Genomic DNA, 12,725 nt, shown 5'->3' on the forward strand with positions numbered 1-12,725 from the left:
ATGTGGGAGACCCAGATGGAGTTCCTGGAGGATGGAAAAATCTCTGTCACCTTGCCTTTCAAATAAGTAAATCTTGTAAGAATTTTATATAAAGATGGGTCTAAGTAGAACATCTGAAATTTGGTAATGAATCTTTTATTGACAGTGTGGTAGATACTGAGTGTTGGAATTGTGAAGCACTATATAACAATAATTACATTTACAAACATTAAATTAGAATTAAAAAATTTAATTAATTGTAATATGCATTCTTCTAATTTTTTAAGATTTATTTTTATTTATTTGAAAGGCAGAGAGAAAGAGGGAGCACACTTTCGTATGTGGGTTCATTCCCTAAATGGCTACAATGGCCAGGGCTGTGGTAGGCAGAAACCAGGAGCCAGGAGCTCCATCTCTGGCAGGGGCCCAAGCACTTGGGCCACAATCCACTGCCTTCCCATCTGCCTTTTAATAGTTCAATGAGAGTATTTTAGTCACATCGGTGTTCAGCCATGTAACAACCATCTACGTACATTTTGGATTTTACTGTTAAGAAGTGATGTCCGTCCGGGAGTGTGGGAAGAACGTATTTCATTTCACATTTATTACTTCCATCTGTGGCCCCATCACTCTGGTCCTGGGCACCCCCCCATACACACCAGGGTCTGCTTCTTTGCTCTGTTTCCTGCTGGTCTCCTCTGCATGGCTCAGCAAGGCCTCCACGGCTCACCCCGGGCACCTGCTAGCAGCCCTGGCCCCTGGGGGTCCCTAGAACACATGGACATTTCGCTGTGCCTGCTCTGACCTGAAACGACCTCTCCCTCCCTTGCCATCACCACGCTCCAAGCCTCAGCCCCAGCGTGCAGGGGACGGCCGCTCTCAGGGAGTCCTCGCTGTTTGGAAGGCACCCCTTAAACGTCTCTTCCACTGGCATTGTGGCCATTTGGAAGGGGCGAACCCACATAGGGAAGATCTCCATCTCCCTCTCCCTCTCTGACAGTGTATTAAAAAGTTAAAAAGTCTTCAACATGGAAAAGCCTGGATGATGCCCAGGACCAGCAAGTGAGACCCGGTGCCTTGTCTCACCCCACGCGTTTCCATCAGCGTCGTCATTGTCATCAAGTGCCCCGGAAGTGACAGACTGCATGGAACCTGCTCTGGGCTGGCTGCTTGGCTTCTAAGCAGGCACTATTATTTGCTCCATTCTTCAGCTGGAGAAACCAGGGCCAGCAAGGCTGAGGGAAGCCCACAGCTTTCTGGCAGGTGTACGAAAGCAGCCAGCACCGTGGTCCACAGACTGGGGCACCCAGAGCTGAGCAGCCCTGCCCAGCCATGGGCTCCCCGTCCTGAGAAGCCTGCTACCCCCCGCCTCCTGGCCACCCCCCAAGACCACAGCTTGGTCAGCCAAGCAGCTGTCTGCCCAGGAGCCAGGCACATGTGCAGACCCCTTCACGGAGACAGCCCGCCTCGCCTCCCTCTGCCTCTGCCCTCTGGCCCAGCCTGTGCCTGGCCAAGGCTCGGGACATGCTGGGGTCGGACAGGAATGCTGCTGGTGGCTCCTGCTCATGCAGCCAAAACTCACGAGCTGGGAGACAGGACTGTGGTGTGGATACGGCCCGCCTGGAGCTCGCGGTCTACGGAGGGCAGGGAGGAAATCATGACTTCTTGGCCCACGGGCAGTGTACAGAGGGGCTGGTGTGGCGGTGCAGTGAGTTAAACTGTGCCGTTTGCGACCCCAACATCCCAGATCAGGCTCAAGTCCCGGCTGCTCTGCTTCTGATCCAGCTTCCTGCTACTGCATCTGCAAAGGCAGCAGAAGATGGCCCAAGTGCTCGGAACCATGCACCCATGTGGGAGACCCGGATGAAGTTCTTAACTCCTGGCTTTGGCCTGGAACAACCCTGGTCATTGTGGTCATTTGGGGAGTGAACCTGAGAATGGAAGCTCGCTCTCTCTCTCCCTCTCTCTCTCTCTCTCTCTCTGCCTTTCTCTGAGAGTGAGTGAGAGTGCGCAGTACAGAGAGGTGCTAAGGATAAAGGCACCAAAGAACTGCCCATTGTAGAAGGAGAAAGGGAGGCAGGCCAGCCCAGGATGTGAGCCAGAGCTGGAGCCTGCAGGAGCAGATGTGTCCAGGGGAGAACTCAGGCGGGGAGGCGGCCAGAGTGGGGTTGCGGGGGTGGGCAATACAGCTCAGTCTGGGGGCCATGAGCTGGGGGGCCACAGGGGCTGGAGGAAAGGTCTCTGACCCTCCTCCAGCTGTGCTTGCTCCCCTGGAGGGAGATGGAAGCAGAAACGGGAATTTGGAGAACCCGATTTCCCGCCAGTCCCCAGACGCGGGGGCAAAGGGCTGGCATAGTGGAGCCCCCTGAAATGATCTCAGAGCCCTCACCCCCGCCTCGTGTCAGCACCTGCCATCCCTGTATGTACCCAGAATGCACAGGGACAGACCTCCACACAGCTGGACAGGGGTGTGCATGGGATGTGTGCCATAGACGGGGACTCAATCATGGCCATTTCCGGCACCTGACTCCGGGAGACAAGTGCCAGCAGCAAGGCAGGGCAGGCTGAAGGCAGATCTCCTGGGGCCGGCGGTTACTGGAAACTTCCAGGAGGAGGCAGAAGAGGCTCTAGGCTGGGTTACCTTCCCCAGATGAAGCTCACACAACTGCAGCTGCCTGCGGTGAAATAAAATGGGCCAGTTTAGAAGGTAGGAAGTTGTGAAGGCGCTCTCGCACCTTGATAAAGCTGGCAGAAAAGCAAATCCAATTATTTAAAAACAATAAGCAGTAACTTGCAAGAAGATACAAGGACTGGACTTGGGGCAGCATCGCCTTCTGCCACCAAGACTCCGGGGCTCCTCTGGTGTGAGAGAAGCCACTAAAGCCCTGCAGAGCGGAAGCTGGGGGGAAACACTGATCTCCCTTGGAGGGCATCGGGGACTTCTGTAGGGTGTTAGAGCGGCAGAGGGACCCCGGGAAGGCTGAGATCACACAGCTCTACCCGGGGTTAGATTACGAAGGCATGGGGAGGGGTGGAGACCAATTACTGGACAAGCTGAGCGCACCAACAGGGGCGTGAGCATGTGAGCACACGCATAGTGCGTGCCTGAGCCGAGCGCTCCACTGGCCGGACAACCGTCACTTGTGAGGGCACTGTGTTGTCTGCAGCCTGGAAGCCAGGGGCCAACCTAGGCGGCTTCTCAGGCAGGTGCAGGGGTGCGCGTGCCGTGTGTGCACCCCCAGGTGCATGGGGGTCTCACTCATCCGTGGGGCCGTGTGTGGTGAGCAGGAGTGCACACGACCGGGGACTCGGGTTGGGTGACCTTGCAGGCTTCTGTTTGGGGCTGCAACTGGGGAGCAAGCAGTAAATTCGGGCATGACCCTCTGGGATCCTGCTGTCCCAGGTGTGACGCGCAGGTGTGTGCGTGGGAATGTGTGTAGGAGGTGGGGCTGGGGAGGTCCAAACCAGGCGTGAAGTCTGCTCTTGCAGGCTTCAGGACAGGACTGACCGGAGGAGTGTGGCTCAGGGGAGGGCTGGATTGAGGGGTGCTCAGAGTCAGCGGCTTCCTGGATGCCAGCCCCTGAATCGCCCTCTCCAGGGATTCTGCGGGGCTCATGTCCTGGTTACCGCCTCTCAGGACGCCAAGGAGGCACCAAGAGCCTTGTCCAGGGTGCCACTGCTATCCAAAGCATGCCCAGACCTGGCTCCGAGCCCAGAGCTCTTGTATCAGTGGCCACCTCCAGCATGGGGAGGTGGGTGCCCGGGTCATGGTTGGGGCCCAATGGTGTTACCTGTAAGACTGGGAAGGGAATCTATTTCCAGGCACTCAGACGCCTTGGGGAGCTCAGGCGAAACTCCACCTGCGCAGCGTTCTCCGCCCCGCCCCCTGCCACCCCCAGGCCCATCTGCTCCCTGAAACCCCTCTCCTCCAAACCCATGTCCCCATGGCAACCTCGTGGCCAACGGGAGGAGCCGCTGCCTGCGGCAGCGTCGCCCCCCCCCCCCCCCCACCCGCAGCTGGGCGCTGCAGCCGCTGTTCTGGCGCAGGAGGGCGAGGGGGCGGCTTGTGGGCGTAGCGACGCCGGGCTGTCTGCTCCGCTCGTCCAGGCTCCCATTAGCCAGCCGGCCCCAGAGGCCTGCGCAGGCTCGGCTCCTCGGCACCTTTGTTCCTTAATTATCACTGGGGAGCCCCGCTCACCTGCCTGCCACTTTCTAAGAAGCTGTCTGGCTCCCCCTCCCCAGCTTGTACCTCCAGGACCTAAGCCCCCCACCCCCTGGGGCGGGGCCTGGTGTCTAGCAGAGGCTTGCCCAAGGCTTCCGCAGCCTCCAGCTCCTCAGGGCTGCCGGTCCTCCCCCCTCACAGCCCCTCACAGGAGCCCTTGCTCTTTGGCCCTGTGCCGTTGCGAATCCTGCCCGGATTGACCCTGTTTTAGATGTCTGGGCTGAAATGGACCTTCCCGTGTGGTTCAACACCTGCCTCCCCACTGGCCTTTGGGATTGGGCCACCTACAGTCCATGCTCAATGAATAGTCAAGGGGAGGGTGATCAGACTCAGCAGCTTCTACTTGAATGCCTCTGTTGACGGGGAGCTCACTGCACCCCGAGGCAGCCAGTGCCACCTTGAGAGGGCTGGGTCTGGTGTAAAACTGCTTTCCCGGCATGCGCAGCGCACACCTCTCCCCAGGGCCCTCTCATCTAGAGTCCGCCTTGCTGTGTCTCACCGAGGCTCGGTCCCATCTTCCCCGCCGCGGGCTCACTGACGCCCTCCTCAGGCAGGAAGCCCCCCAGCGGGAGGCTCTGTCCAGAGGCCACTTCAGTCTCCTGCGGGGCTTGGGGACTGTCAGGCCTGACCCCAGCTCAGCGCTAGCCCCCCGCTTTCCTCCTCTCAGCCTCTGGCCGCCGTTCTCAAGCAGGAAGGCAGGGGAGGAGGCACTGGGGCCAGAAGCCTCAGGCCAAACAAGCTCTAACAGCCAACAAGCTTGGCGGCGGACGGGCGCTTGCCACACACACCGTCCGGGGCTGCCGCAGGCCTCGGGGAGTCGGGTGGGAGATGGGAACCTCCCCCGTGCAGCAGGCCTGCCTCCGGCGCTTGCACAACTCCCTGCCTCGAAGCTCTGTGGGCACGAGGGGTCGGAGGCTGGGCCGCCGGCTGGCAGAATGGGCAGCAAGGGCTCCCCCGGTTCAGGCCCAAGCCTGCATGGTGCGCCTGTCCAGGGAGCACTGCCAGCGAGGTGCTGTCCAGGAGGTAGCCAGAGCCTCCCTCTGCCCTGGGGACCCAGCCCCTCACCCACAGGTGCACAGAGGAGGGGGCGGGGCCAGACCCAGGAGCCCTGTGTCACAAAGGTCTCAGAGCCTGGGGCCTGGCCTTGCACCCAGTGCTCTGGGGAGGCTCCCGCCTGTCCCTCTGCATGGTCCCGGTCCCCAGTCTGGACCCAGCCAGAGTTTCCTTAACATTGCCACCTTTGTGCTATTTAAAAGGTGTCTGGGTCTCTCCTCAGACTGGGGGCCCTGAGAGGACGAGGCCGTGCCTCTCCCATCAGACTGGAGGCTTCCTGAGAGCAGGGTCGTGCCTGCCCTCAGACTTGTGCACACACAGGAAGGGTGGTGCTCGGAGCCCGGCCACGCCTGCAGCCACGCCTGGGCTCAGCTCTGCGCATCGTGCATCCCAGGAGGGCTGAGGGAGGCCAGGAAGGCGCCTGGCACTTCGGAGGGCCCTCTGGCCAAACAGCAGCGGGGGTGGAGGACTGGGGTCGGGAGGCCACCTCCAGCCACCAGACCGTGACCTCAGCCTGGCTGCCTCGTGCTGCCGTCCGGATCTGACTCAGGCCCTTCTCCGGCTGCTGCTGGGCGTCCAGCTCCAGGATCGGCCCCAGGAGGCCACCAGATGCCACAGGATCCACCCAGGCAGAGGCCGCTGCCCCCAGGCCCACTGAGGCAGCCCAGGGCTCCAGCAGGGGAGAGCAGAGGGCGAAGGCTGCCTGCGGGGCCGGCTGCAGCACCTGCAGCCCTTCCCCTCACCCAGAGATTTCTGCCAGTGTCGGCGTGGGCCCTGCTCCGGCACCGTCCCCCAGCCCCTGCCCCACCCCAGGCTGGCACAGAGGGATCCCCAGGGGGCAAAACAAGGCATTTCTCCCATGAGGGGGGTCTTCCGAAGTCACCCCCAGAACCCTCCTCATTATGAGAAATTAAATGAAGACACCGCTTCTGGAATGTTGCCCAAAGTCTGTGTCTAGAAGAGGGGCCTGGGGGGGGAGGGGAGAGGGGACCCTGACTGAGCCCAGTGAGTCCACTGGCCTCCTCTGGGCCTCAGAGACTGCTCCTCTCCAGCCTCACCTCCTCCCCCTTCCCCTCATTCACTCCCCTCAGAGGAGAGGGGACTTCTTGCTGTCTCACAGGCGCCAGGCCCACCTACCCCTGCCCCAGGGCATTTGCACCAGCCATAGCTTCCAACTAGAAAGCATTCCCCACCTTCTTCCTCATTCTTGTTACTCAAAACTCGGCGGCTCCTCAAGGCCTGCCTCAGGGCCACTCCGAAAGAGCGCCCCCGTCCCCGTCCCCGGTGCCCCGTCCCTCTGTCCGACTGCCCACTGCCTCTCGCGGCACTCATCACTCCCTGCATGGAGATTCTGGTTGCGATCTAGTACCACCAGGGCATGGCTGTCAGCTCATTGAGTGGCCTGGGGAGCTGAGGAACCAGGGGCCCACGGGACTGGCACAGGAAGGGGCAGCTGGCCCTGCGGCTCCCAGGCCTCCAAGGGGACACAGGGCTGAGGGGGGAGAGGGGTGGGAGGGAGGTGGCCAATCAGTAATCAGTGCCTTCCTAGGATGCCCCGCCCACCAGTTCAGAACCCAACTCTGATGGCCAATGGGGAGGCCACAGAAGGAGGCGCCACAGTCCCCATCCTCCGGGTGTCCCCAGACAAGAGGGACAAGGGAGCCTCTCTGTGCTGGGCTCAGAGCTTCCAGAGCCAGAGACTGTGTCCCTGTGGCCCCATGGCAGGCCCCACGCCGTCCATCTCACCCTTTCTGCCGCTTGCTCCGGCTTCCCCGGCTCCATCCACAACCTCCTCACTCCCCCAGGCCTCCCGGCTCCTCCCCGCGGAGGGATCCTTGGCCTGTGGTCCCTGCCCTCTGCAGCCAAGACAGCTGGCAAACCAACCTCCATGAGCCCCAAATTCCCAGGCCTCGGAAGCAAGCTCTGCCAGGGGCCAGCTCACAGGGCCGGGGCCGGGGCCCGGGAGGAGCCTCCTGCCGGATTCCAACCTGCATGCCCTGCGAGGGAAGCCGGCAGGGACAGGGGCTCGTGCTGGGAGAGCTCAGTGCCTCACTTCTCCTCCTCCTGTGACCCTGGGGAAAGTTCTACTTCTCTGTTTCTGTCTCCACCTGTGAGATGGAGAGAACGATGCATTTCGTACTGGCTTGCTGGATTTCTGGAATAGAGTGGGTGTTTAATAAACGAGAAGCCCTCCTTCCCACCTGATCTTCACTCAGGAGCAGTCTGTGGCTCCCAGCTTCCCACGTGTCCGACCTGAATTCCTCTGTCTGCCTCTCCAGGGTCTCCCATGATTCACCTGCCCTTTCCAATCCCCTCGCCACTCCTCAGACTTCTCACAGCCCCTGCTTCTCTCTCCCTGTGACCTAGTGAGTGCACTGTGGTCATCCCTCTGCCTCTGTATTCCCTCTGCTCACCCTACTTGTCTTGCAAGCCCCCCCTCCAGGAAGCCCTCCCAGACCACTCCCTGTCTCCTCCAAAACCCTGCTGGTCACTCAGCTCCGCACCATAGCTGTGCTGTCCTGGCAGCCTGCCCTTCCGTGTCCACAGCTCTTCCCTGCCCACCCTGGCCACCTGCTGTGTCCAGGCAGGCAGAGCATCCTTCCTGGGCTTCCCCAGAACTCACTAGAGTGTTAAACATATAGTAAGTACTCAATAAACAGCCATCTTTTGGTTTAGTACAAAACAGTGAATGAGGAGAATCAGTGAAAGACCCGACAGGTGCTGGGAGGGAATCTAAGGAGGGCGAAAGTGCTGAGTCTGACACCTGAGCCAGGATCTGCTTCCTCCCTTCTCTCTTCATCCTCATCTCCCTGGGAGGTAGCACAAACCCATTTTACAAATGGGAAGACTGAGGTTCAAAGAGGAGTAGTGACTTGCCCAGGGTCACGTGGTGAGACATCGGCAGGGGCAGGTACCTGATCTGAGGCTGGGAGGCGGGGTGGGGACGGGGGGTGGGGGGAGGCATTCTGGTGGGGGTGGGGGTGCAATCTGTTCAAAGGCTCAGAGCTGGGAGGCCAAGGTGAGAGCATGGAGGGGGGTGAGAGGCACATGGAGGAAGGGGCTGGTCCGCCCCTTTGAACAAGGGCGGGGGGTAGGGCTCCAGAATTCTCTGAGCCAGCAAAGGCTACAGCAACTAGCCTAGCCTCCTGTGGCCAGGGCCCAGCGTCCCAGAAGATGGCAGGGGCAGGGGTGTCGTCTCAGATTTCTCACCACCTGTGTTCCCAAAGACATAGCCCCTGCCACTGTCACCCCAGCGCTTGTTGCCGGCAGGGCCTCTGCAGGCCTCACCTTGCCCATGGCCTTGCTTCTCCTGCATGGACCCCCACTACCCGCGCGGGCCACCAGGCGCAGCTGCAATAACACGGCTCCCTCCCTCCCTCCCTCCCGGGGCACTGGACTATTTACAGCTCACCAAGACATGCACGCCCATGAGCTCACTGCAGCCCTCCCTGCCCGCCCTGGGAAGCCAGCGGCTCAGGCACCATTTTGTAGATGGGGAAGTCGAGGCCGGGCCTCCTAACCCATCAGTTGGTGGCTCTTCTCACCTCCTCCAGTGGGTGGCTGGGGGCAGCTCTGTCTGAAGGGAGGGGGGACTGGGCAGAGCCAGGCCGGTGGAGGGGTGGGAGCTGATGAGGCAGCCTGTCCCAGGAGTGGGAGGGAGCCTCCCAGGCAGCCGGCCAGGAGGCCAGGAGGCCAGGACGGCGGGGGTGGAGGGAAGTGTTCCTGGCCCCAGCCACTGGCTGGGCAGGAGGGCCTGCAGGCTGGGCAAGCTGGCTGGGAGCACAGTTGGGGGTGCCTGGCTCCCCTGGCTAGGGCAGGAGGAAGGAAGTGGGGTCCCGGCCTCGGAGTGTCTTCTTGGGCACACAGGTGGCTGCAGCTGAAAGGACGCTGGGTAGATCCCAGAGGGGACTTACCAGCCCCAGACTCTGCTTAGGCCCAGCTCCTCTGCCACGTGCGGAGTCCGGCCCAAGCCCTCCCACTCACTCACACAAGGATGGTGTCCCCGGGCCTTCCTGCCTGTCTCACCTCCCCAGCTCTGCCAAGAATCTATCCCACATCCGGGCCTTCCCAGTGGCCCACCCTCCAGGACTCACTCCCCCTCCTAGCGGGCAGCAAAGTCCATGGCCGCTTCCAGAGGCTTCTCTTCTTTCCTTCTCAGCCTCTGAACTTAAAGCCCAGGAAGCCACGGTTTGAATGCTCCCCAGCCTTTGTCTCTGAGCCTGGGTATGAGGGGCCTTCTGCCTCCTCTATAAGACCAGGGGTTCCTGGTGCTGGGGACTGCGTCTCCCACAGCAACCTTGAGAGCCGCCTTCCTCCAGCTCTGCCCATAGGGGGCGCCCAAACAGTGTTGTTGAGTCAGGGCGTCCTTGCTGGCACTGCAGGTGCCGAGGTGTGATTCCACAGGCCATGGGTCTGGGGGAGGTGTGCCGCATACCGCCCCCCCCCCCCCCGTAGCTCCAGTTTCCTTTAGGCGTAAGGGAGAATTTGAAGGTAGGAGGGAGCCTGCTCATTTGGGCTGGAGGCTGCAGACCAGACCATGACCTCTAAATCGTCCTCCTGACCTTGCAGGCTGGGGCAGGGGTGGGGAGTGCGAGGGACCCAGATGCCTTGCTGGGTCCTGCTCTGAATGTCCCCAGCTCCTGGGCAGACGCCCCAACCAAGCAACCCCTGCTCCCTTCCCCAAGTCTCTCGGAAAGTGGTGAGTCAGTTGCGGCCATGAACTCATCCCAGGCAGTAAAAATAGGAAAGCAAACAGGCTGCTGCTGCAGGCCGGGGGAGAGGGCCCGGGCGGGCGAGGGGCGAGGGGTGAGGGGCTTCTCCCCCGGGGGCAGACAGGCTGGCAGTCCTTTGCAGTGAGTAGCCTCCTTAGGGCCCTGGCAACTCAACCACATCAAAGTCACCCCAGGAAGGTGTTTGAGGGGATGCTGTGTCACACGCACACAGTCACAGTCACACACGGTGACACAACCGAGTCCCGCAGAGGAACGCACAGTGACACACAGTTGAGGTGCGACACCCAGCCACGCACACGGCAGGCAGAGCCGGGGACCCGCCAGGCAGGCGCCTCGGTGCAGCACACGGAGGAAAGCGCAGAGTCCCGCACAGCCCTGCACACCCACGGCAGCCATCTCCACGCAGGGCGCACAGCTAACACCCAGCCCCAGGCACACACCCCACACCTTCGCACACAGGCCACGCCCATCGCTAGGCACACAGCTGCACGGACAGTCACGTGCAGCCACGGCCACGGAGTTCCCACACCAGGCACGGAGCCACGCCCAGGCCACCAGAGCCATACCTGTTACACACCCACAGTTACACACAACTCACACCACCACCTTCACACACGCAACATGCACACAGTGGCGGGTGCAGTCATGCAGATGGAAACTGAGGCACCTCTGGGGCGGAGTCCTGGTGGCACCGATCGGGCCCAGGGGTTGGGGCTACGAGAAGTGATTCACCACCACCCACTCATCCCCCCTCGGGTCTGCACTCATGGCCATCCTCCCTCCTTTTTCTCAAGATTTATTGTATTTATTTATTTGAAACACAGACATACACACAGAGACAGAATCGTCCAACCACTGGCTCACTCACCAAATGATTGCAACAGCCGGGACCAGGCCAAAGCTAAGAGCCAGGAGCTCCATCCTGGTCTCCCATGGGGGTGCCAGCATCTGTTGGCCTCCGGTGAGCATTAGCAGGGAGATGGATTGGAAGCGGGGCAGCAGGAACTCCAACCACTCTGCTGACATGGGGGCGTCCTACCCCGCTGCGTCCTACCCCACTGGCCCCCATCCTCTCTCCTGAGCACCTGCTGTTCAGCGGCCTCCAGGTGTTGCTGAGATCCCACACCCCCTACCTTGGAGATGATGGAGTCCCATCGACATTAAGCAACATCCAGTTACTCACCTGCTGTCTCTGGCCCCGTGTGCCAGGTGCTGCACTAGGTGCTGGGGAATAGACCAGTTATTCTAAACCGGATCACAATTTCCCACCAACGTAATCCTATTTCCAAGTGTGTGCCCATGTGACCTTCCATGGATCAGCCCCAGACACGTACTCCCCACCGCCCTGTCCAGGACTGGGAGAACCCCACCCCAACCGCAGGCCCCATACTTCAACCATGTTTGCTTCCAGGATCACTTCCAGGAGGGTGAATGGTTCTCATGAAACTGACCCAAGGAGGCACAGGGCACAGGCTCGGGAAAGACCTTCCTGTGACCTTGGCCTTCCCTTCTCCCGCAGAGTGAGCCTTGAGAGGCAGCTGGGTCTCAGCTGCGTTGGGGTGCAAAGAGGAAACCTTGGTCCATTTGCAATTTGTCACTGGGGGCCAGGCTGGTCCCCTTGCCACTCAGCCTCTGCACCTGTGACCCAAGGGGCGGGGCGCTGGGCCCCATCAGTGTCTCACCAGGAGCACTTAGGAATAAATTCAGAGCCACAGGCCCACCCCAGGCCTTCCTAACACCCACTGACTCAGGTCCTGTATGGCCTCTTCCAGCTCAGAAGGACTGTGAAACTTGGAGGAGGGGTCGGCGCTGTGGCACAGCAGATTTAAGCCCCGGCCCAAAGCGCCAGCATCATATATGAGCACTGGTTCAAGTTCTGGCTCTCCACTTACGAGCTGGCTCTCTGCTAATGGGCCTGGGAAAGCAGAGGAAGATGCCTCAAGTCCTCGAGCCCCTGCACCCACGTAGGAGACCCGCAAGAAGCTTCCATGCCCTTGGCTCCGGCCATTGTGGCCATCTGGGGAGTAAATTAGCTGATGGAAGCTCGCTCGCTCTCGCTCTCTCCCTCTCTCTCTCTCTCCCTCTATCTATAATTCTGCCTTTCAAATGAATAAAGTTTTAAAAAATACTTGCCCCTCCCAGCCCTGGGCACATGCCACGCAGGAGCCACCACCACCCTGTGGCGCGTGCCACATCATCGTGCTGGGCAGCTGAAGGGTTTGTGGTTAGAGCAAGTGACAGCCAGGTCAGAACTCGGGGCCCTGTTCTTGGCTGAGGCCAGGCTCCCAGGCTGGGCTGGGCCATGAGGAGTCCTGGGACCTTTTCCAGGCCCAAGGATGCCCCGGACACAGGAGAACCCTTGACCCCAGGCTGGCAGCTTGCCTCCGAGGGACATCTGCAGGACACAGGGGAGAGCCCCAAGCACCTGGGCACTTGAATGAGGGTTTGCTTCTTTTTAACCCAGTTCCTTGTATTGAATCCATCTGCTTCCTGGTTTCCAATTGTCTCCTTTCCTGATGCTTAGGGGACCCAATCCCAGGTCTGGATTGGAGGGACACGAGCAGCCCCAACCCATTCCTCTGGCCCCTGACGCAGCCTCCCAAGTGCATACCTCATTTGAAAAGCTGCATTATGGGCTTTCCATGTGCTGGGCACTCTGCTAGTCACACACAGAACCTCCTTTGATCCTTGCAGCAGTGTCACAGGCTAGGGATTATTAACCCCATCTTACAGACCAC

The 12,725-nt window shown here is 60.4% G+C and overlaps 1 long non-coding RNA gene across 2 annotated transcripts in view; it reads right to left on the reverse strand.

Annotated features, from left to right (window-relative positions):
* LOC133777303 (uncharacterized) overlaps positions 1-12,725 on the reverse strand; it is a 22,806-nt gene continuing 10,081 nt past the window's right edge. Inside the window, exons 3-4 of one of the 2 annotated variants that reach the window (XR_009868517.1) lie at positions 2,428-2,654; positions 1-1,780 (exon numbers count right to left, since the gene is read on the reverse strand). This is a non-coding gene — a long non-coding RNA (uncharacterized LOC133777303). Of the gene's footprint in view, positions 2,655-12,725 lie in introns of both variants that reach the window. The other variant, XR_009868516.1, reaches the window with a different exon arrangement.

The sequence above is a fragment of the Lepus europaeus genome, chromosome 18 (genome assembly GCF_033115175.1).
Source record: "Lepus europaeus isolate LE1 chromosome 18, mLepTim1.pri, whole genome shotgun sequence".
Taxonomy (NCBI): Eukaryota; Metazoa; Chordata; class Mammalia; order Lagomorpha; family Leporidae; genus Lepus; species Lepus europaeus.